The sequence below is a fragment of the Thalassophryne amazonica genome, chromosome 16 (assembly GCF_902500255.1).
Source record: "Thalassophryne amazonica chromosome 16, fThaAma1.1, whole genome shotgun sequence".
Classification (NCBI taxonomy): domain Eukaryota; kingdom Metazoa; phylum Chordata; class Actinopteri; order Batrachoidiformes; family Batrachoididae; genus Thalassophryne; species Thalassophryne amazonica.
In genome coordinates, this window is record NC_047118.1 from 55171947 (window position 1) to 55196855 (window position 24909).

Below are 24909 nucleotides of genomic sequence, written 5' to 3' on the forward strand. Positions count from 1 at the left end.
GAATGTTTTCACAGTTTTTGCTTCTATGGCCAAGATGCATTATCATCTTGAAAAATGATTTCATCATCCCCAAACATCCTTTCAATTGATGGATAAGAAAAGTGTCCAAAATATCAACATAAACTTGTGCATTTATTGATAATGTAATGACAGCCATCTCCCCAGTGCCTTTACCTGACATGCAGCCCCATATCATCAATGACTGTGGAAATTTACATGTTCTCTTCAGGCAGTCATCTTTATAAATCTCATTGGAACAGCACCAAACAAAAGTTCCAGCATCATCACCTTGCCCAATGCAGATTCGAGATTCATCACTGAATATGACTTTCATCCAGTCATCCACAGTCCACGATTGCTTTTCCTTAGCCCATTGTAACCTTGTTTTTTTCTGTTTAGGTGTTAATGATGGCTTTTGTTTATCTTTTCTGTATGTAAAGCCCATTTCCTTTAGGCGGTTTCTTACAGTTCGGTCACAGACGTTGACTCCAGTTTCCTCCCATTCAGTCCTCATTTGTTTTGTTGTGCATTTTCGATTTTTGAGACATATTGCTTTAACTTTTCTATCTTGATGCTTTGATGTCTTCCTTGGTCTACCAGTATGTTTGCCTTTAACAACCTTCCCATGTTGTTTGTATTTGGTCCAGAGTTTAGACACAGGTGACTGTGAACAACCAACATCTTTTGCAACATTGCGTGATGATTTACCCTCTTTTAAGAGTTTGATAATCCTCTCCTTTGTTTCAATTGACATCTCTCGTATTGGAGCCATGATTCATGTCAGTCCACTTGGTGCAACAGCCTCCAAGGTGTGATCACTCCTTTTTAGATGCAGACTAACGAGCAGATCTGATTTGATGCAGGTGTTAGTTTTGGGGATGAAAATTTACAGGGTGATTCTATAATTTTTTCCTCAGAATTGAGTGAGTCCATATTTTTTTCCCTCTGCTTGGTCTAAAAAGTAACCGTTACTGACTGCCACAATTTTTTTTCCTGATTTCTTATAGTGTTTCTTAAAGCCAGAAAGTTGCCATTTGAAATTACTTTAGTTTTGTGTCATGTCTGTGATCTGCTTTTTTTCCTACAAAATTAAACAACTGAATGAACATCCTCCGAGGCCGGTGATTCCATAATTATTGCCAGGGTTGTATGTTAAAATTGACCTGTTATGGTTTTCTGAAACAGTTGATAGATGTATTTTATAACTTAAAAACAGGGCTGATGCTAAGCGTTAGCATATCTATGGCATTTTCAATGTTAAAGTTAGCATTAAGCTGAGCATGCAAAGGATTCTGGGATACTTTAAAACCGTGAATAGGGATTTACCTATTTATATAGGTCACTATAAATTAATGTTTAATCATTGTTAAACAATATGATTGAGTGGAAATATGGAAATTCATACCCAAACAGCTCATTGTGAATAACTATAAATCAGATTTATGTGTGTCTGCATTGATCGTGCATTGCTGGGTAAGTGAGCATCAAGGCCCTTGGTCTTCAGAAAGTATTTTTCACAAAATATGTCTTGAAATGGGGTCGGGGGGGGGGGGTCGTCTTATAATCAGGGCTGTCTCATTTTGTGGTCAGTGCAGTACTCATAAAATGCAAGGATGCATTAATAAGGAAACTGTACAATCTGACAGTTAGAAAAAGACAGCTGGTGTTCTACAGCTGGTACCATGTGGAAACCCAATATATTTACTTGTAATTTGTGGGAAAAGGAATTTATTTGATACCATGGAGTTGTCAAAAGTAAGTGGAGCATTCAGAGGCTTGATTACAAACAACACTTTTATTTTATAAGGGTGTCAAAAAAAGTGGCATTCTTTAACAATGAGGACAAAGCGTGACTATGAGTTAGGCCTGTGTTATTTTGTCACCACCATGTAAACAAGGTGCTAACACGACATCCTTGTTTGTGGCATTTGTGACCAGTGCATGTAGCGAGGTGCAACAGTGATCCTGTGTAATACTGTGAAAAGTGCTTTTAGCGTAGCTGCTACACAATCTTTACACGCCGTTAATAATGAACAACAGAGAAATGGATTAGAGGTGGCACGGCTGGATCGGAGCCATGGTAAGCAACACGCAGCACGGCCAAGAAGAGGACTGTGTATCAACATGTGTGTCTGTATGCAACACAGTTCATATGAGTCCACCAGGTGGGTTTGCGCGGAGTATACGACTGAAAGCTTTACATTATGCATGCTATAAACACAAATGCACACTTCCTCTCAGTTTTTGGGAGTTCTGCATTTATCCTAAATCAAAATAATGTTTACTTTGTTCACATTTTTCGTATTTTTGTCAAGCAGCAACCTCAGGTGGTGAGAAATGAAGCCAAAGTGGGAATGCCAAATCTTGGAGTTACTTGAATGTCCACTTGAGACTTGCTCCAAAACTGAGTTACTCTCCACTTACTTCCATGTTGAAATATGCAACTTGACAGCAGAAATAGATGTGCTTACAGTCTGGTACAAAAAAACTGACTTTGGCATGGTGGATTAGTGGTTAGCACTGTTGCCTCACAGCAAGAAGATCATGGGATTGATTCCCACTTGGGATCTTTCTGTGTGGAGTTTGTATGTTCTCCTCATGTTTGTGTGGGTTCTCTCTGGGTGCTCCGGCTTCCTCCCACATCCAAAGACATGCAGGTTAGGTGGATTGGAAACTTTAAATTGTCCGTAGGTGTGGGGTGTGAATGTGTTTGTTTATAAGTGGCCCTGCGACAGACTGGCGTCCTGTCCAGGGTGTACCCCACCTCATGTCCTGTGACTGCTGGGATAGGCTCCAGCCCACCATGATCCTTCATTGGAGTAAGCGGCTGAAGATGAGTGAGTGAGCTACATTTGCCATTCATCACCACTGTACAAGCGGGATTAAACAAAAAAAAATAATAACAGGAACTTAAGTGGTATAACAAAATGTGGATGGGTCTCTGTGAAGGCTCTCAGTTGTCCAGGTGGCTGTCCAACTCCACGTGAAGTAGGCAGAGAGCTGCTCATTGCAGCATAGATGATATTCTGTAATGAGCAGCTCTATGAATACGCCAATGTGACAAGGGCTTTAGCCAGAGAGAAGAAATGGTTTGAAAAAGGAGTGAAGGAGGCATTGTACGTGAAACAGTTGAAACCCAGCCTTAACCGGGGAGGGGGTCTGAGACACGCTTTGTCCCCTGTTTACAATGGGGTACTCAGGTCAAAGCAGTTTCAGTCTTTTGTTCATGGTAATGAGTCATTCATGTCATCAGGAGACTCGTCAGGAGAGTCGTCAGTCCCATCGTTAGGAGGGACAGCCACTCTGTCATTAGGAGGGTGCTAACTAGAGCACAATAGGTGCTAATAAAAGCTATTGTTTAGTCACTAGCCTATAGCAGTCTGCCTCTCGGTAGGAGGGGTCTGGTTAGGTTTAAAACTCCAGCTTTTGTGGCTTCTGTTTGTTCTTATCTACAAGAGTCAAGACAGAAATCAGACTACCAGAGCAAGAATTTTAGCTGAGGAAGCTTCTGCGATTTGAAGCAAAACGTCCTTGCGCCAAGCAACCCAGTCCAGTCGAGGATTCAAGCTTCTCTACTATGTGGATGGGTCATTCACCCCTTAGTGCTGAACACAGTGGGCCTTTTGCAAAAACAGTCAGATAGTTCAAAAACAGTCCTGACGATGTCGTCCATAGGCTAATGCTGTGAGTCGTGTACAGACTGCCGTCTGCTTTTCTTAGTCCAGTGAAAAATTGCAACAGAAATGTGTCGAGCTCTTCATCCAACAGCAGTTCCACACCTTTCAGAATGGCCTTTTATTGTGGGCAGTCTAAGGCACGCCTGTGCACTAATCATGGTGTCTAATCAGCATCTTGATATGGCACACCTGTGAGGTGGGATGGATTATCTCAGCAAAGGAGAAGTGCTCACTATCACAGATTTAGACTGGTTTGTGAACAATATTTGAGGGAAATGGTGATATTGTGTATGTGGAAAAAGTTTTAGATCTTTGAGTTCATCTCATACAAATGGGGAGCAAAACCAAAAGTGTTGCATTATATTTTTGTTGAGTTTATATATTCAAACTCTTAGCATTAATAGGCAGGTATTGATCGTAGCTTTGATGATGGTATCACAGTTACTGAGGGAATATGCCGGTCATAGTTTTTAATGCCAAGCCACTTGTTATGAAATCCACTGCTGAGTCTGTAAAATTAAACGTTAACTGGTCATCGAAACAAAGTTAGCCAGTAAGGCTTAGCTTGCTTGGGAACTGGGAGAAGGGGAGGGTGTTTGGGCTTCATTTGACCAGGAGTTAGGTGGAGTCGGGTGACACAAGATGCACAACATTTGCAGTTGCCCCCATTTGAGCTTCAAACCCGATTTTCAGAAAACCTATTGGGTTGATATCACGGAGGGCTTAGTACACTATTACAGCACATGGTCTTTGCTGGAGGATAGGTGCAGTACAGTGGTGCTATCCCCATACCTCAGAGACGATATGCTGGAAAACTTATAATCAGGTCTTTAATGCCCTTTACGAAGAGGACATTCAGTGTCTGATTGATGTGTTTTTCCTGCCTCCTTCTGCTACCACCTTGTTAAGACCCAAGGTTCACCCTCAACCCACGGCTACACAAAAAGTGCATACAACAACCAAGCCCTGTTTACCCACATCCAACCCTCTCGCACATAGAGGCCAGCCGAGGTCAAGCAGAGTGCGAGACGTTTATGAGGTGAAGATATTGTGCAGGAAAGCATTTCTGCCAGCTGACAGCGGTACAACACAGTCTGCATGCTGAGCGAGCTGAACCAGACACAAGGCACACCAAACCATTCGGCAGAGGGACGCAATATAGATTTTGAAATATGATGCAAACTAATGATGGAAAATCGTGAGGGGTGTTCAACCTCATTTCCTGTCAGTAACAACACCAAATGTCTCGAGAATCCTGCCTTTGATGCAAGGCAGGCTGAGCACACGACATATGTAAATGTTCACAAAAAGCAACTTCATGATGAGCCGCGGTTACTTTGATGGTCTGGACAATGCCACCAAACAGATACTTAGCTAAATTAGAGGCCGCTGGACTGAGTCATGTCTGCACAAGTGGCGAACAGATGTTTGGAAGAATGACCCCGAAAACATGGACCAAAAGTGGAATGCATATAATATGCTCACTTGGTAAGATCAAATGAGGTCTGAGAGCATGCCACACATCATCGAAATCCACCACGCGACCGATCCGTCCCTGGGTTCCTGGATGTCAACCATCAAGGCAGACTACTGGTCCATCTCCACATCTTGAAGGTAACCGTCTACGGTATCTGCTGCAGCCAGGTGAAACTTGGTCATCCCCTTGGTCTTCTCCAGCCTCTGGGGTCCTCAGCACTCAGGCACCTGTGCACCAAATTGTGTGGAGGGCCCTTAATAACTGTTCCTGTGGAACAACGCCCTTCCAGCAGCACCCAACAATCCTCTAAAGGTATCAAACATATCCAGTCATCATCTTAAGTCAAGTCTGGGAGCATGCACTGGTGCCGTGCTTCGCCTCATCCATAACACAACATAACCGCCTTGTGTGATGAATGGCAACCACCCAGGCAGACAACCATTCCAGCCCTATATCTCAAAATTAACCATCTATCTGTTGTAACCAGATAAAGCATAGTTGTCCCTGGACTTCTCCATCCACTGGGATAATCAACACCCAGGCATCTGTGTGCTGGATCATGCATAGAGAAATGCACCACATAGCCAAATTGTTCAAGCTAAAAACTCTCCCACACAATGCCAGTAACACTCCTCATCCGGTCTCCCTAAATCAATTTGTTTTATAATTATATATGTTTGGTTTCCAAGTCCATAAGTTGTATTTTTTTTTTTTTTTTTTGCTGATGATACGACTGTGTTTTGTAGTGGGGATCATTTGAACAGATGGAAGAAGAATTACAGAAATTTAAACAATGGTTCGATTCAAACAAATTATCGCTCCATTTTGGTAAAACAAGTGTATCATATTGGTAATAAGTCCAGGAACCCTAAACAGAATCTATTATACATGATATTGAAATTGTAACAGATAAAATTTGTTTTTCTGTTTATGCTGTATGATGATAAATTAAGATGGAAAACAATATTATTATATTTTATTATTATTTATATTATTTGGACTTGCTGATTCATGACTTGAGAGTGAATTACTCCCACCTCTGCTGTTTAGCGTCCATATCCAAGAATGGCATTACAACCATACGGTAAGAAATAAGCACCAGGACCCTAAAGGTGTGGACCTTTGTTCTCCCGTAAAGATATTGGCATGACCAAACACCTCTGTCCAGTGGCCTCACGACTCCATGAGCTCTTTCCAGGCATCTCTCAATCCCAAATGATGGAAACCCAGAGACATGTATGCCACTGCTGAGATACAGTAAATGAATCACTCCTACAAGTTTAACACTTTTGAAGGCAGAAAGAAAATCTGGATCTTATTCTTGATCCAGGACAGTCGCAAACCAAGATACCGATACTGAGGTAAGACTGATAACATTATCAAGGTCTTAAAAATGTAATAAAAGTTAATATGTCAATAAAACTGTGGATACACACAGACAATTTATAAGTGCAACAAATAACACCGTAGGTGTTAAAACTCCAAACAAAACTTGTGCTTTTGTTGTTAAATCACCTTTTGGAAGAACTCCTGGTCTGGGCTATAGCTGCCCCACGTCTCCTCGGATGAATGGCAAAATATCGTCTCATTTCTTGCAGTTTGTGTGGAGCGTAATCAACAGTGTATCAGATTTTAGGAAACCGTGAAATTCCAAAATTAAGAGTACTTTTCCCTCATGGATATTCAAGCTTCTCACCTGTCCCAGAGTGTAAGATCAGGCAGAGTAGAGCCGACTGCTTCTTTACATCAAATGGAGATGACTGATGTGGTCATCTCCCAAGGAATGTCTTCCAGGCACATCCAACTGGGAGGAGGCCCTGGAAAAGCCCCAGGACACACTGGAGGGATTATTTATCTCTCAGCAAGTTTGGAAAAAGCCTTGGGATTCCCTTAGAAGAATTTGAGGGCTTAGTCAAGAATAGAGAAGTGTAGGATGAGCTGCTTGGGCTGCTACCACTGCAAAGGTGATGGTCTAGTGGTTTAAGGCGTTAGGCTTGCACCAGAAGAAGATCCGGTTCAAATCCCAGCCTGACTGGAAAATCACTAAGGGCGCTTGGGCAAGGTCTTTAATCCCCCATTTCTCCTGGTGTTAGTGAGTACCTTGTATGGCAGCACCCTGACATCGGGTGTGAATGTGAGGCATAATTTGTAAAGCGCTTTGAGCGTTCTTATGCAGATGGAAAAGTGCTATAGAAATGTAGTTCATTTAAACTCAACCAGATAAGTAACAGAAAATGAAAATGTGCATGAAATTTGTAGGTTTTCACCTGTTTGTGTCACCCTGTGTTAACCTGTATTCAATAGAGAAAACAGCCAGAGTATATAATTTGTCAAAAATGGGGGAGGGACCTCTTTTCATGAATTGACATGAAGTCTAATGGTGCACTCAAAAATAGCTCTTTGTATGAACTCAATTTAATTATGTGCAGGATTCCCATCTAAAAAATATATGTAGCCCCAACTCAAATAAAACACATCCATGCAAGATAATGTAATTTAACTGAGTTGGGACAACATATATTTATTAGGTGGAATCCAATCCAGTGAGTGTATCACTCAAACAAATGACTCTTTGGAAGAACTCAATTTAATCATGGGCAGGATTTCCATCTAATAAATATGTGTAGTCCCAACTAAATTAAATTAAATTATCTTGCATGGATGCAGTTTATTTGAGTTGGGGCTACATATATTTAATAAATGGAAATCCTGCTAATAATTGAATTGAGTTCATTCAATGCATCACTTTTTTGAGTGCAGAGTGCAGGCGTCCCTCTTAACCCCGCAATCTGAATGCAGGCAGGGCCATGGCTCGGACACGGGGCAGCGACCATCATCAACACAAAAGGTTGTGGCGGTAAACAGCGCTGTTTGTGTTCACCGTTGGATATGACTGATGGTAGTCATTAGTCCCTGTCTGGGCAGGACGGGGAGGGGTTGCAGTACTGGGGCTCCATGCAGGACAAAAAGGACCCTGGGCTCTCAGAGAAAGGTCACTGACCCATATTATTCCTCCTTGAGGCCTAGCTGGTGGTTTATTTACCCGATTCAGGTTACAGAGAGCACCTCGGTTAAAGCTGATGCATGCAAACAGACAAACACCATGAAGCAGTGGACAGAGGAGGTGGAGAAACATACCTGCTGATCCAGACGGCTCTGCAAGCATTTTGTGCACCAACTCGAGATGTGTGATCTCATTCTGGGTGTTTGTGAGAAAATAGAACAAAAATCTATTTTCAGTTCATTTTGTGTGATGCAGTGTGTTATATGTACCACCAGAGGGCGCACTATTTTACTTTTGTTTTTAGTAGGTCTGCAAAACATTTATATTAATGTATTCAGCTCTCAGAAAGGCCTTGCATTTCAATAAAAAAGGTTTTCATAGTATTTATTTGCATGCTGCTTACGTAAATTTAATCCTAATATATTGTGAAAATTTCAGCAAACATGCAGAAATTCTACAGTAACACAGTGTGTTTTTTTTTTTTACTTTCTGGCCCATATCTTGGATTTCCGTACCACCCAGCAGATCCAGAGGTAAAGAATAATTTAATTTGGCAAATGCCTCTTTCACACCGTGAATCGCTAAAATTCACATCTCTCTCAATGTCAGTCAACATCATATTTACAGAGCTTGGCAGCTAACCCAGTCGGATTTATTTGATTTTCATGACAGATCTGTCTGTTTATGAAAAAAAAACCTCAAAAGCCACATTAACTTATTCAGCCACAGACACTTACAGCAAAAGATTTATGGCAAAAAATAAAAGTCTTTGGCAGAAAAAGGCTTCTTGCTTGATGGTGCTTTCCACTGAAGGATTGTTTCACACCAAAGTGATGCGTTTTTAAAGCCTTCTGGGAGTATAAGACAGCAAACAAGGAGATCCAACAATATATGTATTTGGCATGAGGTTGATGCCGCGTGGCATTTAAAGGAGATCTTAGAAGGAATAAATGTGGCACAAACAATTAAAAGAATGAGTGCAGGTATGCTCGATATCACCTTAAAGCTATAGTGTGTAGAATTTAGGGGTGCTTATTGGCAGAAATGGTGTACAGCATTGATAACCGTCTGTGGCGGCCATGTTGCACCACCATGTTGACACAGTCGCTCAAATGGCACATGCTTACTTTATGTTTTGTATTTTTTGCACTGTCCTGAAAGACTAAAGCAGAAAGAAGAGGAATCAGTGGATGCTCTGCTATAGAGGGCTGCAGTGGGATTGGGTCCTGCGGGACCCAACGCAAACTTTGCGGGGGCGGATGGTCAGAACCTTGCTGTGGGCGGGAGCAGGCAGCTAAAAATAAACACTGCGGAAACAGAAGCCACAAGATGACAGTCAACAAAGGAGAATAGTGTAAAGTATGCATGTCCACGGCTACTTTCATCTTAAATAATTTAACAGGAGCAACAGACATTACAGAACTCGAACAGAGATGTATTTATGAGGGCATGTAACAACTGAGCTGTCACATGAAAAGTCTTTAATTGAAAACACCAATAGTAACACTATTCCTGATCAGTGCATCAAAAGACTGCAGACCAGGGATTCAGTGAAACAAATAATCCCATGAATTTATTTATTAATAGCCTAAATGACATGTTTTCTCCCGTGGGATGGGAGAATATACAAAATCAATGCATCCTATTATTGTGCACTCAGCGCTTCACGGGTACAGGTGGGACTGGACACACCCATTGCGGGAGCGGGCAGGACTGTAACACACACGTGTGAGTGCAGATGGGAATGGTCAGAATTTCAGCGGGAGCAGGAAGAAGAATATAGTCCAGCGCAGGGCTCTGCTCTGCAGTACACTGTCTACTGGTTGCAGGCTAACTGGTTGGAGAGCCTTCGTTTTGTGAACTGGAGGATCATACGTACTACTTATCACAAGAGCAGTCAAGAAAGCATAAATCCCCATCGCCAAACAATGTGAAAATATGGAACAAAACTGTCACCAGTGATGGCATAATGCAATCTGCAACCTCACCACGAGATGACACTAAATCCTACACACTATGACTTTACGGGTGATTCTTTTCTTCAACCTGCACTGATCAGCTGGTAACATGCACAAGTCAACTGTTCCGCCTGAAGTGGTTATCATTTTAATTAGAGATGAGAATACTGAAGTATTCTTCACATTGTGAAGGAACATCAACTAAGACATGTTGGACATGTGGAATGTTTTTCTGGGCATGGTCCAGCATGCAGACGTCTCCGTGTGAATGACCACACTGACTGGAGAAGGCCAAGGGGATGCACACATTACACCTGGCTGCAGCAGATACATGGCTACTTTCAAAAGGTGGGGATCAACCAGTTGCTCCCTGGTTGTTTACTATCCAAATTCCAAGTTCGTTTCATGGTGGATGCATTGATGCATGGCAACAGTTCTTGCTCTCAGAGTTGACCTGACCTTATATCTGGTTTTGATAGTCAGTGTTCACATGAAACATATCAACATTGCATACTGCCTCAAAGCTGTTATACTGGATCAGCCTGAGTAAGTGGGGACTCAGGCCCACCGTTCTGTCTTTGGACAAGTCACTTCATCTGCATTGTTCCAGCCACCCATATATTATACAAATAATGAATGTTTATGAGTTCAATGGTACGAATATTTAATGAGGTCAAATCTGGAACAAACCATTTAATGAGGCGAAGCCGAGTTGAATGGTTTGTTCTAGCTTTCACCAAATTAAATATTCGCTCCATTGAAAGAATGTAAAAATTTAAAAACATTCATTATTTGTTTTATATAATGGCTAAAAAAGATCCTTGTCATTTGATATTTTACTAATTTATAAACAACAGAAAAGGGACTTACATTTTGGTGTTCCACTGCTGCTAAAGTCCAAATTGTGATGTGTAGTCCAGTGATGCTGTGCACTGACTTCGGACTTCCATAAAAAAAGAAAAAAAAAGACTGTGTAGTTCCTTAATCCAGCCAAAAATCGCTTTTCATCTGAACAGTTCTTCATGCATCTAGACGGCTTACAGCGGAGTGGATTTTGTGTGTGTGTGTGTGCGTGTGTGTGTGTGTGTGTGTGTTTTACAAGAATTAGCAGCGTCAGTTAGCTTAATCAAATCATCGTCTCGGTAGAGTCGTCCCCCGCGCACGCACACACACAACTGGGTTGGCGCTTGTGCGCGTGTGTACTACCCAAAAAAAAGACTGTATACGAGGTCTGTTAGAAAAGTAATGGACCTTTTTATTTTATGCAAAAAATATATGGATTTGATTCATATGTTTTTCCGTCAGCCAAGCTTGAACCTTCGTGCGCATGCGTGAGTGTTTTCACGCCTGTCGGTTGCTTCATTCGCCTGTGAGCAGGCTTTGAGTGAGCACTGGTCCACCCCTCTCGTCGTTTTTTCATTGCGAGGAAATGGCGGAATGATTTGGGCTTTGTTCCATCAGAATTTTTTCAGAAACTGTTAGAGACAGGCAGCTGGAAACCATTCGGAAAATTCACATGGCTTTCGGTGAAAATTTTATGGGCTTCACAGAGATTAAGGAGTGTTACTACCGCTTTAAGGACGGCCCACCGCGCCGCGCTCCGAGCCACGATCGACAGGCAGAAACCACCAGATCATTTCTAAACGGATGGCTGTGTGGATCCGGGACCGTCGTGTGCAATTTCTCTGGTTATCACAAGAGCTGGACATCAGCCATTTTCTGGCAGATTTCACTTTTAACAAGCGATTTTGTCATGAAAAGACCCGCGGAGGCTTCGCGCGTCATGACGGAGCTGCTGATGGAGCGAGACAAAGAACTCCTCCGTTTTGGAGTGTCAGAGGACAAGTTGGGACATGTCTATCTCGGCTTTCAGTGGTTTACCAGCCCAGTGAGTATAAGAGAAATTGTGGAGAGCTGGGCATGTCCCAACTTGTCCTCTGACACTCCAAAACGGAGGTGTTCTTTGTCTCGCTCCATCAGCGAATCCGTTGTGACGCGCGAAGCCTCTGCGTGGCTTTCCATGACATAATCTCTTGTTAAAAGTGAAATCTGCGGGAAAATGGCTGATGTCCAGCTCTTGTGATAACCAGAGAAACTGCACATGATGGTCCCGGATCCATACAGCCATCCGTTTAGAAATGAAATGGTCGTTTCAGCCTGTCGATCGTGGCTCGGAGCACGGCATGCCGTGCGCCATTGTGGGCCGTCCTTAAAGTGGTAGTAACACTCCTTAATCTCTGTGAAGCCCATAAAATTTTCACTGAAAGCCATCTGAATTTATCGAATGGTTTCCACCTGGCTGTCTCACACGGTTCCTGAAAAAATTTTAATGCAACAAAACGGCAGTCGTTCAGACATTCTCCTGACAATGAAAAAACGACGAGAGGCTTGGACCAGTGCTCACTCAAACCCTGCCCATAGGCGAATGATGCAACCGACAGGCGTGAAAAAACTCACGCATGCGCACGAAGGTTCAAGCTTGGCTGATGTAAAAACATATGAATCAAATCCATATATTTTTTGCATAAAATAAAAAGGTCCGTTACTTTTCTAACAGACCTCGTACATCCTCTGTGCAGCGAAAAAATATCACGCCAGAAATTAGTCCAGCTTTTCATTCTAACTTCCTGCCAACAGCCTCCAGACAGCACAGTGAATTTGTTACTGTGTGCAGGTGTGCGCACATTGTGTGTGTGTGTGCGCACGCACGTGCGCACATGCATGTGTATGTGTGTGTGTGGGCGCGCGTGTGCATGTGCCTGTACGAGCACCTGTGCATGTGCATGTGTGTACACGTGTGCAGAGTGCAATGGTACCAAATGTATGGAACCAAATTTGCACTCTAAATGGAACCAAACTGCACTCTAAATGCAATGCAACACAAATGGGACTAATAATCCATGTCATGTGACATACAAAGCACCAATCAAATGACAAGGATCCACTCAGCCGTTATATAAACACATATACTTGGCATTTAGGCGAGTAACATTCAATAGACTTACATCCCATCCTACATGTAGGGGACATGTAGACTCTCATCTACTTCACGCTGTGGTATTTGGTGATAAGTTCGGGCACCAACACACCTCTGCCAGGGTCTATGCTGGATGCTGCTAATAAAATTTTATTACAGAGATTAGAGCATGTCATAGGTATTAAAGGCATTGCGCTGCGGTGGTTTGAATCATATTTGTCTAATAGATTACAGTTTGTTCATGTAAATGGGGAATCTTCTTCACAGACTAAAGTTAATTATGGAGTTCCACAAGGTTCTGTGCTAGGACCAATTTTATTCACTTTATACATGCTTCCCTTGGGCATATTATTAGACGGTATTGCTTAAATTTTCATTGTTACGCAGATGATACCCAGCTTTATCTATCCATGAAGCCAGAGATACGCACCAATTAGCTAAACTGCAGGATTGTCTTACAGACATAAAGACATGGATGACCTCTAATTCCTGCTTTTAAACTCAGATAAAACTGAAGTTATTGTACTTGGCCCCACAAATCTTAGAAGCATGGTGTCTAACCAGATCGTTACTCTGGATGGCATTTCCCTGATCTCTAGTATACTGTGAGAAATCTTGGAGTTATTTTTGATCAGGATATGTCATTCAAAGCGCATATTAAACAAATATGTAGGACTGCCTTTTTGCATTTACGCAATATCTCTAAAATCAGAAAGGTCTTGTCTCAGAGTGATGCTGAAAAACTAATTCATGCATTTGTTTCCTCTAGGCTGGACTATTGTAATTCATTATTATCAGGTTGTCCTAAAAGTTCCCTAAAAAGCCTTCAGTTGTTCAGAATGCTGCAGCTAGAGTACTGACGGGGACTAGCAGGAGAGAGCATATCTCACCCGTGTTGGCCTCCTTCATTGGCTTCCTGTTAATGCTAGAATAGAATTTAAAATTCTTCTTCTTACTTATAAGGTTTGAATAATCAGGTCCCATCTTATCTTAGGGACCTCATAGTACCATATTACCCCATTAGAGCGCTTCGCTCTCAGACTGCGGGCTTACTTGTAGTTCCTAGGGTTTGTAAGAGTAGAATGGGAGGCAGAGCCTTCAGCTTTCAGGCTCCTCTCCTGTGGAACCAGCTCCCAATTCAGATCAGGAGACAGATACCCTCTCTACTTTAAGATTAGGCTTAAAACTTCCTTTTCGCTAAGCTTATAGTTAGGGCTGGATCGGGTGACCCTGGACCATCCCTTGGTTATGTTGCTTTAGACGTAGACTGTGTTTCATAATTATTGTATGGCCTTGCCTTGCAATGTGGAGCGCCTTGGGGCAACTGTTTGTTGTGATTTGGCGCTATACAAGAAAAAAGTTGATTGATTGATTGACTTAGTGACTTGTGACCATAAAGTCTTGGATTTAGTTGAAAGGAGAAAATGTGGGTAGCGGAGGTAAAAGAACTGTGTTTGTCTCATTCTCATCCCAAAGGTGCCCTTGAGTGGGATCCTTAATCCCCACTTTGTTTCCAGTGTGCAGTTAAGCTCCATGCATGGAGGTGCCCTGACCTCAGCATGTGAATGGGTGAATATGATCAGTCATTGCAAAATGTTATACCCCTGTCACACATAACCAGAATCACGCAGAATGGCGTCAGAATGACGAATCGGCGTACATCCAAAAAGTGTCGGATTTCAGTTCCAAAACGTCCTGACACCCATCTGCAGAAATCCACACAGTTGGTCAAAATCGGCTGGCGGCCCTGAGTGTGATGCACATGGTCAAAACTCTGCGGGCGCCATCGAGATGGGTCACCTATCTGACGGCGGTCCATGTGCAATCTGTGGACCATCTGACTGCAATTTTCATATTCTGGTGGTGGCAAAACGGAATCTGAAACGATTTGAGCGCATACAAGGGAACCTCAAGATGGATTTGGCAGGGCAAAGCCTGCTGGTATAACCTGCACATGAAACATATGATAATGTCCACCCCCCCCCACCCCCCCACCCCCCCCACCCCGGAGCACAAAGGAACTGTTGAAATGTATGTGGCACACTTCATCATGATAATAATTATGAATTATTATCATGTACAGTTAATGTGAACAGTGGCTATCAAACTGAAAGCTCCATGTGCTACTGTGTGCACACTGCTGCAAATCTGAACAGGCCGTTATATCCGCAGTAGACCTTACAGTACAGATATTTGTCCATTCCTTCCCAAGGGTGACATAAATAATGTGAATGTTGTCTCCATCATAACTGTATATAACATGGGCAGCTGCACCTCTCCGTGGTGCGCAGTAACATGTCATTGCACGCATCATGCTCAGAGTTGAATGGATCTCACGCTGCAATAAATGATCACCTTCTAACTCTGAAGGAGATATGACATGGAGCTGTTGTGCCAGGCCGCGACAGCATTAATAAACATGAATCTCACCTCCAACAGCAGTCCAGGGGTGTTTCACAGCACAGATGTGGACGTGGGGCTGAAACCGGCAGCCTGTGGTTAAAATCCTTTCACCCAAATAAAAAATTAATCCCCTGTGATAATCCAACCACCGCGGTTTCCTGAGTTGCGTCGTGTTCCTGAAGTGAGCAAAAAAGGAAAAAGAAATTAAAGTTCACTGGAAAGGCTCTGTCTGACACAAGGGACAGCATGGCACACCTCCGGCAAACTTTCAGCAAAGCTGTCCAGCGGCACTAAGCGTGTGCACTCATGCAGCGTTATGCATACACACACACAAACACACACACGGCTCAGTCATAATTGCAGCCCCACATGTGTGTGTGAGGAACACAGCACTCCAGTCCCGTGTTTGCCATCCAGATGTTTGGACATTGGACAGTCTTCAGCACCTTTTATGGCTGTCTGACGGCAGTCTGTGTCATCTACCTGTAGTCTACATACATGTGCTTTGGATGCCATCTGGAAGCGTTCTGACACAGCTGACCACGCCTATTTTCCTCCCAAATACGTCAAATTATGGCAATATTTGCCGTGTCGGGCATGGTTCTGCACATTCTTGCTATGTGTGACGGAGGCTTTACAAGCATCTGACTTCACTTTCACTTTCACTTTATTTATTCAATGTCTCCAAAGGAGCAACGAGCTGTACAGTAATGGGTATACAGAAAAGCACAGAATAAAAAGAAAAGAAAAGCAAAAACACATCAAACATTCAGTACACAAGGGGGACACAGTACAGACCTGGATCGATGGAAAAGGAACCGAGTTACCTAACACGATTTGCCATCAACCCTATGTACCTGCTTCTCTCCTTCGGTCAGCATTCAGAACAGAGATAGCCACAGGTACAAAGGAATGCTTATATCTATTACTCCTCACTGTAGGAAACCTAAGCCTTGCTCCAGATGGCAAATAACAAAATTCACCATGGAGAGGGTGGGCCAGATCAGATAAAATTCTCTGAGCCTTCCTCCTCACCTGTCTGGAAAACAAGTCAGACAGTGAGGTCTGCTGGGCCCCCAAAAGCTTGCTGCACAATTCTACAATGTTGTGAAGTGGCTTCCTTGCTTTAATGCTGAGATTTCCATACCAGCACATCATCGAAAAAGTTAAAACCGATTCAATACAAGATTTATAAAATAGGGTCATTATTGTCCTGTCCACTTGAAAATATGTCAACTTACAAAGACAAAACAGATGCTGCTGCCCCTTCTTGTACAGCAGGTCTGCATTGTCATTAAAGTTCAACTTGCTATCAATCAGCGTTCCCAAGTATTTATATAGTTGTCCACATGCTCCACCTGTTGGCCTTTGATTGTAGTGGTTTTGGGTGAGGACATCCGTTTCCAAAAGAAGACTGTGATAGAAAAGTCTATTTATCTGTGACAACCACTGATAAAAAATTCTTCTGACATTAATCTTATTTGGTGCTCAATCAAAAACAAAATTAGCAGTGTCACAAAATGTTGAATTTGATTAATGGGTAAATTTTCTCAATTAGATTATTATTAGTGTTGCCACTGGAGGTGCACACTCTTGTGATCACTTTAATCTCTGTGTAATTTTGTTTGTATGTACAGTTCTGTACAAATGCTTTAGGCACATTTAATACATCAAAAAAAGCTTAAAATATTTTGAAAACGTGATAAATATTCATAAATAAATTAAATTTATAATGAATTTAAACTTTCATGATAATCAATATTAAATATATATAAGTGGCATTAGAGTATAACTCACAGGACACCAAAAACTATTTTAAGAAAAATGCAACTTAAAGTTTGAGAATTTGTGTTTTTGCAGTGTGGGATTCTGCTAACCAGGACACTTACAAAGAAATTATTTTTATTGTGTAATAAAAACAGCTCACATAGTCACTTTTGTTGTAACTGATTTTGTGTTCGCATGCCAATAAAATAGGGGGTTGTGAGAGGGGCATCAAATGGGACTTTTATTATAACTCTGGTATGCCTAAAACTGTTGCACGGTACTGTATGTTGGCAAGACAACATTAAAATGTGTCATCTGATTTTGATCCAACTTGAAAGAAGTCATTTGATTTTGGTTCCGAATGGATAACGGTCAAGGTAAAATTTCCGATGCAATGCTAATAAATATGTACTAATTTGATGGAAGTCATTTCAGACACTTAATTGCTAATCTGACCTTTTTTTAAAATTTTCTTTTTTTGTTTTTTGGTCAGGGTGGTCTCATTCCAATCACAACATTGTGGAAATCAACCTTGACTTGTTAAAACATCAGGCAAAATTTGTATTTTCACTATTACGTATATGACTTCTTCCAAATGTGTGTAATCAGTGCTTGCTGAGTATTACCAGTTATTGCTGAATACACCAGAGCAGGGGTGGGCAACTTGTTCCAGAAAGAGCTGAGAGGGTGCAGGTTTTCTTTGCAGCCACTGACTCCACCAGGTGAGTTCACTGTCTAATATCACTTTGAGCAGATGGACTCAGTTAATTCGGCACCAGGAGAATGGACGAGTGCCATTACAGGAGTGTTTCTGTACACATGCAAGGCATAAATAAATCACCATCAATGTTCAGAAATCAGCAATAGAAGGCCGGCCTCCGTCTTGACTTTAGAACATTAACACTGCTTTTTAGAATCAATGTAACATTATTTACAACACTGACTTAAAACAGATTCATTCCATTTGTAAGTCTTAGTCTCAAAAAAGGTAAGCTTCCAGGGCAGATCTAGGTTTCTTAGAAGGGGTGGGGGTGTAGGGGTTGACTAGGGAAGTGTGGGGCATGTCCCCCCCCCAGAAAATTTTTAAATTAAGTGTGCATTTTCCTGCTATCTCAGGCAATTCAAGCATGAATTTTGGACATTTGGATAGGTAATTGCCATAATTTTATTAACAAGTTGAGAAAGACAGGCTAAAATGCCACCTCTGCCTCCTGGTGGACAACAGGAAGAGTGACACTACTCTTTTGGGTCAGGACTGTGTTCACTCTGTCGTGTGTTGGACAGGAATTGTTTTTTGAGTGGCACAAATAATGTCTGGCATCTTATTGTTTTGCAAATAGTTGAACAAAAATGCCTAAAGCATTTCCTGCATTTTATTGTAAATAGTGATACATATCTTTGTTGTTTGCAGGATGCAGGATTTCTCTGTGTTCCCAGTGTGAAGAAGAAGTCAGCGGGTCAGAGAACTTTTTCTCATCGTGCACCTACCCTGTGGAACGGTCTTCTTGCAACCGTGAGGCAGTCGGAGTCCGTGGACATTTTTAAGTCAAGACTTAAAATCCATTTTTATTCTCTTTGTTATGAATAGTTTTTATTATTTTTTTTATCTGTTTTATTCTTTTACTCCTGTTTTTAATTATGTATTTGATTTTTTATGCATTTTTAATTATATTGAATTGTTCTGTGAGGCGCCTTGAGACGGCTTTTGTTGTGATTTGGCGCATTATAAGATGATTAAATTGAATTAAATTGCTACATTTGTACATCATCACTCATTCATCTTCAACTGCTTATCTGGGATTGGGTCACGGGGCAACAGCTCCAGTAGCGGACTCCAGACTTCCCTTTCCTGGGCCACATTGACCACCTCCAACTGGGGGATCCCGAGGCGCTCCCAGGCCAGTGTGGAGATATAATCCCTCCACCTAGTCCTGGGTCTTCCCCACACTCTCCAACCATATGGACGTGTTTGGAACTCCTCCCTAGGGAAGCACCCAGGAGGCATCCTCATCAGATGCGCAAACTTCCTCAGCTGCCTCCTTTCAATGCGACGGAGCAGCAGCTCTACTCCGAGCTCCCCACGGATGGCTGAGCTTCTCATCTCAGCTTTAAGGGAGACACCAGCCATCCTCCTGAGGAAGCCAATTTCGTCCGCTTGTACCCGCGAGCTAGTTCTTTCGGTCATGACCAAACACTCATGACCATAGGTAAGAGTAGGAATGAAGATTGACCAGCAGATTGAGCGCTTCGCCTTTTGGCTCAGCTCCCTTTTCGTCACAACAGTACAGTAGAGCGAATGCAACACCCCCCCCCCCCCCCCCCCCCCCCCCCCCCGTTGTGCTGATTCTCTGGCCAGTCTCACGTTCAATTGTCCCGTCACTCATGAACAAAACCCAGAGGTACTTGAACTCCTTCACTTGGGAAAAGACCATATTCCCTACCCAGAGTAGGCAATCCATCAGTTTCCTGCTGAGAATCAGATTTAGAGGTGCTGATCCTCATCACAGCTGCTTCACACTCGGCTGTGAACCGATCCAGTGAGTGTTGAAGGTTACGGGTCGATGAAGCCAACAGGACATCATCATCTGCAAAAGCAGTGATGAGACCCTGAGCCCACCAAACTGAAAACTGGAAATGACCATAGGTGAGAGTAGGAACAAAGATTGACCAGTAGATCGAGAGCTTCACCTTTTGGCTCAGCTCTCTTTTTTGTCATAACAGTATGGTAGAGCCAAGGCAATACTGCCCCTGCTGTGTCGATTTGTACATGTTTTTGAAGTTTACCATTTATATTTGCATTCCATGTTATGAAAATGGTTTGTTAAACATGTCTGTGGTTTGGCTTTTATGTTTTTGTGTGACTTTAAGTTCACTGTATTTAATACAGTATGTCAGAATGAAAGAAAAATTGTGAAGTCACACAGGTGAGGTTGTGCTGAAAAAATGACACCAAATGAGGCAAGGTAAATAGGTTTTTAAGGTAAATTATAAAGGTAAAACAGAAAGTGGTCAAAAATGGGCAGTTATATCCTAAACCCCAGAGGGTTAAATTTTTGGCTGGCAAGTTGTAACATAGCCATTTAATTTTTGGCACAGCTGGGGGGGGGGGGGGGGGGATGTTTAAACCCCCTAACCCTCCCCCCCAATCCGCCAGTGGCTCCTTTGAAAGGTTTAGGCCAGGGGTCACCAACCCTGTTCCTGTAGGGCACCTGCCCTGCATGTTTTCTAACTCTCCCTGTTCCACTCCCAGGCAATTAACTCTCAGGTGTGCTCAGCCAATCAACAGCTGGAAGACACCACTTTAAGAAAAAAACAGGTGTGATGAGTAGGTTGACATAGAAAACATGCAGGGCAGGTGCCCTACAGGAACAAGGTTGGTGGCCCCTTCTTTAGGCAATCCAACGCTGTATCTGGCAAATATAGCAACTCAAGCTGCTATATGTAGGAATTAAGATGTTATATTTTAAACAGTGCACATAATTGCTTTGCATTTTGATAAATCCTCAAATTTTGGAGAAAAGTCCAATATAAGTAGCTGAGATGTTCTTATACTTTTTGTTTTGATGGAATGTGCGATGAGACGAATGGGATGTCCACAAAATGATAGAATTCACAAAGATTTGCGGATGATAAGAATCCAGTGTTGCTTTATTTCTTTTCACTAGGTCACCCCTACAAGACCAGTTTTAGTTAAGAAATGTAAATGCGACATCACACCAGGAAAAAACAAACAAACAAAACAAAAACAAAATAAAAATGTCACATTTCATAAAAGCCCCTTGGCATGAACAAACAGCAAAAATGACAATAAATAAGAATTTAGCAAACAAAATAAACTTTTATGGACAAAGAATACTCAGGATTGCATATCAACAGACCAAAAAAAATACTTGGCACAAATTAAATAAGTTAATTTTCGATTGAGTGTCCAATTGCTTTGTGAATCTGATTGTCCTTCCAGTTAGCGATTGAGGATGTGCAACGTGTACTGTACAAAATAGATACAAATGGCTGATGAAACTAAAATAGACTGAACAAAGTGTCAGTATGCAAACCTGTTGTACTTTGTCAGTACCTCAGCCGTCAGTCACTTTTTCAGGTGGCTTTTTTTCTCTTGCATATTTATGCACTAAAAACAAAACAGGGAGGTACATGGCACAAAATCATTGTCACAATGCAAAGCCAAAACTTTTGCACGTAGTAGAGGACAAGTATTCTATAAGTTAACAGTGATTTGAGTTTAATGCAGGTGCTCGGACATACTCATGTCAAATTTAATAAAAGAAATAAAGATAGTGAAGACACTTTGGTATTTTGTAGGTCATAATGTGCTGAAACGTGCAAACCAAATACAACACATTATCATCAACAGACCTCGTCTGGTTCAAAATCCATTTGTGTTGACGTGATTATAGTGATGCCAGGACACTGATCGCACACAAATATTGTGTCGCAGTTTATATTCATTTCTGACCTGTGAGTGCAGTCCAGTGGGATCTGCTTCGCAATGATGACCAACTGAGAGGTACATAAATAAAAGATGCTTCTACAAAAAAAAAAAAAAAGCAAATAGAATGCTTCTACAAAAAGCCACTTGACCTGTTTTTAAACAGGATGACCTCTCTCTCTCAGAAAGATAGTCTTGTCCTGTCTTTAAATGCTTCTCTCTTTGTCTGTGCTCTGTCTGTTTCCGTCTGTCTCAGCAGGGCATAATGCAGTGCAACACTAACATCTTCAATCTGGACTTCCCAAAGCAAAGGAGAGAAAAAAAAAAAAACTTATTCAACACTCATATAAAAATAAATCAATTGCAAACAAGAAAAGATACATCTCATATATATATATATATGTATATATATTTACACACACGCACACACACATACACACAAAATAAACTTCTATACAAAATAGCTTTTATATACATATAGACAGCAGACAACAATAGAATAATTAAACTGTACAATGTACACCTGAACCTTTAAGACAGGTGAGAGGTACTGAAGTGTATGGCTTGATTGGAAAAATTTAAAAATATTTACAGTTATCACTTTCCATACTTTACATTTTTTTCTTCTTCCCTGGAAATGAGGGATCTATGAAGGTCCCCTGTTATGTCCTCCTCATCCTTATTGTCCTCAGCTAAGGCTACCTTAAAGTGTTGGTCCTCGGAGACCAGACAGTCTTATGGTACTTTGCACAGTCCAAACAGACTCTCAGCTCTCCTTTGGTGGACTATGACATAGCTGGGAGCCACGAGTCTGAAACCCAGTTACGAAGCTCTCAGTCAACATAGGATCTATTTTAAAAAAAAGATTATTTAGATCAGTTATTGATTGTTTCGATCTCCTTTAATGGATAAACGAGGGCAGAGTCCATCTGTGGACGCCCCCTTACCAAGAGACTCCAGTGTATAACCTCAGACGTGTTGCTTTGGTGTTGGCATCTTGATCATGGTTCCTTAAAGGGTACCCAAAGTCATAGGAAGCAACCGCCTTCTTCCAACACTGGAGGATTTCTTTTTTAAATTGCAGGTAGAGTCACAGATTCTATCAGTCCGTCTACAGATGAGTCCGTTCAGCAATGTCGTTGTGGAAGTTGGTGTCAACAGGACATGGAAACTCCTTCATCGGTGACCAGCTGACCATTGGTGGGGTCATATGTCACAGCCAGGTTAGTAGAGCCTCAGGGAGGGGTACTGCCCAGCTTCTGACTGCGAGTCATAACCTCATACTGCTCTCTGCTCACCACCTGGCACTTATGAGAGATTGTCTGGACATCATTCTCATCCTCATGACATGACTGGTACAGGGCATGCTGGGTTAAAAAAAAATGATAATGATTAAACATTTTTTAAGCACAGGTAATGACTGAAAAAGATGAAACTATTAAAAATTATAGGAGGAACAATACATCATATATCATGATACTCATATTGGGCCTGTACTGAATTGCATCTTTAAAAAAAAAAAAAAAAAAAAAAGAGTATCGCAATACTATGAAAAGTCAGCTAGTAAATGGAAGAAATACACACCTTTGGCAGAAGAATCATATATTGATTTTAAAAATATCCAATAGGAAACAGACAACATCAGGATTACAATTTATAAGTTGTTTCTTTAAAGCTGAATCCTTCACCACACATTATTTTCTATATTAATGTGAACAGTGATGTAATATGTATCGCGATATTACTGCATCACGACAGGTGCATCGTGATATGTATCGTTTCATGGAGCTAGTGTATAGTTACACCCCAAATTAAATCCCTTCGTTAACTGTTTTTCTCACCTTGCCATCGCGATGCTTCTTGCCTAGTTGGTCTCTTCAGGGTGGTAGAACCACTTGACTTTGACCACCATGCCTGGAGGCCCAGGACTCCCAAAAGCTTTCAATTCGACCTACATACGGGAGGTTTGGCCGTCCAGCCGAGAGGAACACAGCACAGTCCTCCCACTCTCACTGGGTGTCCTCTGCCTCGCACAATGGCCTTGTAGAAAAGCTTCCTAGCTTTGCCTTTGAGACCACGCCTCTGTGAAAAAGCAGACATAGACACTGTATATCACATTTTCTGTATCCCCTTCAATGCTTATTGAAATCCAGTACTACATACAACACATGAGTAAGAAATCTTACAAATATTGTTTGATTAGAATTTTTTCCCCCTAAGGTTGGTCTCCCATTGCCAATATTTGGCATCCAATTGTGTACATTTTTGAAACCTGAATACTGCTGTAATTGTCAGGCCCATTGTCAGCAATCAGGAAAGTTCTAAATATATTCAAAATTTGTGATATCAGGTCACATTGTGATCCACAAATACATGATAATCTGATGTAATTTTTGCAGATAGGGTGTAGCAATATTTGTCTATTACATTAATTTTACACTGGGCTTTGTTTTTCAAAATGTTAATGCATGTTGACGTACTGTAAATCATTTCCGCTTTAATCTACATTTGGCTGCACAGTTATTTTGATGCCAGGCAACAGTTTAAAATTGAAATATGTTGCAGATTGTTTTCTATTTTGGACCAAGAAGTGAGTGATTTCAGAGCATGGTGAAAACTCACTGGAGATGGCAATGATCATGAGTGCAGCAGTGTGCAGTGGCTGTGGGCAGGGGGAGGATCCTACCCCTTTTCCTAATGCTAACCATAACCATAACGTAAGTCTCTCCTTTCCCCTAACAATAACCATAATTCCCCAGACCCCCCATGTCACCCCTCATTTCATGCCCCTGTCACAACATTAATTTGTGCCCCATCACAAAATTGCCGCATTTTCATGACGGTATCATGAACCACGGATTAATTTACTTTTTGTAATGCCATCATGAACTGCCATGAGGTTGGGTTGAAAGCTCCATGCATAGACAGCTCTGTGAGCGATCCAAACCACTCCACTCATCGCTCCGGGAAAACCACTGATATCATACATATGATATCTATGTGGCAAAAGTATGTGACCGTGGACAAACAGATCTACCATTCTGTGAGCAGAAGCCTGATTCTGATCTGCAACATGAATCCATAGTATACAGTGCAGCCGGAAAGTATTCACAGCACTTCATTTTTTCCACATTTTGTTATGTTACAGCCTTATTTCAAAATGGAGTACATTCATTTTTTCCCCTCAAAATTCTGCACC

General features: G+C 41.7%; 1 protein-coding gene across 1 annotated transcript in view; it reads right to left on the reverse strand.

Moving 5' to 3' along the window:
• Positions 1-20882: 20882 nt before the first annotated feature.
• The window catches only part of LOC117527681 (BAH and coiled-coil domain-containing protein 1), a 179275-nt gene continuing 175248 nt past the window's right edge, over positions 20883-24909 (reverse strand). The window contains exons 27-28 of the mRNA XM_034190135.1: positions 23552-23792; positions 20883-23077 (exon numbers count right to left, since the gene is read on the reverse strand). The gene's annotated coding sequence lies outside the window, so the exon portion shown is untranslated. The remainder of the gene's footprint in view (positions 23078-23551; positions 23793-24909) is intronic.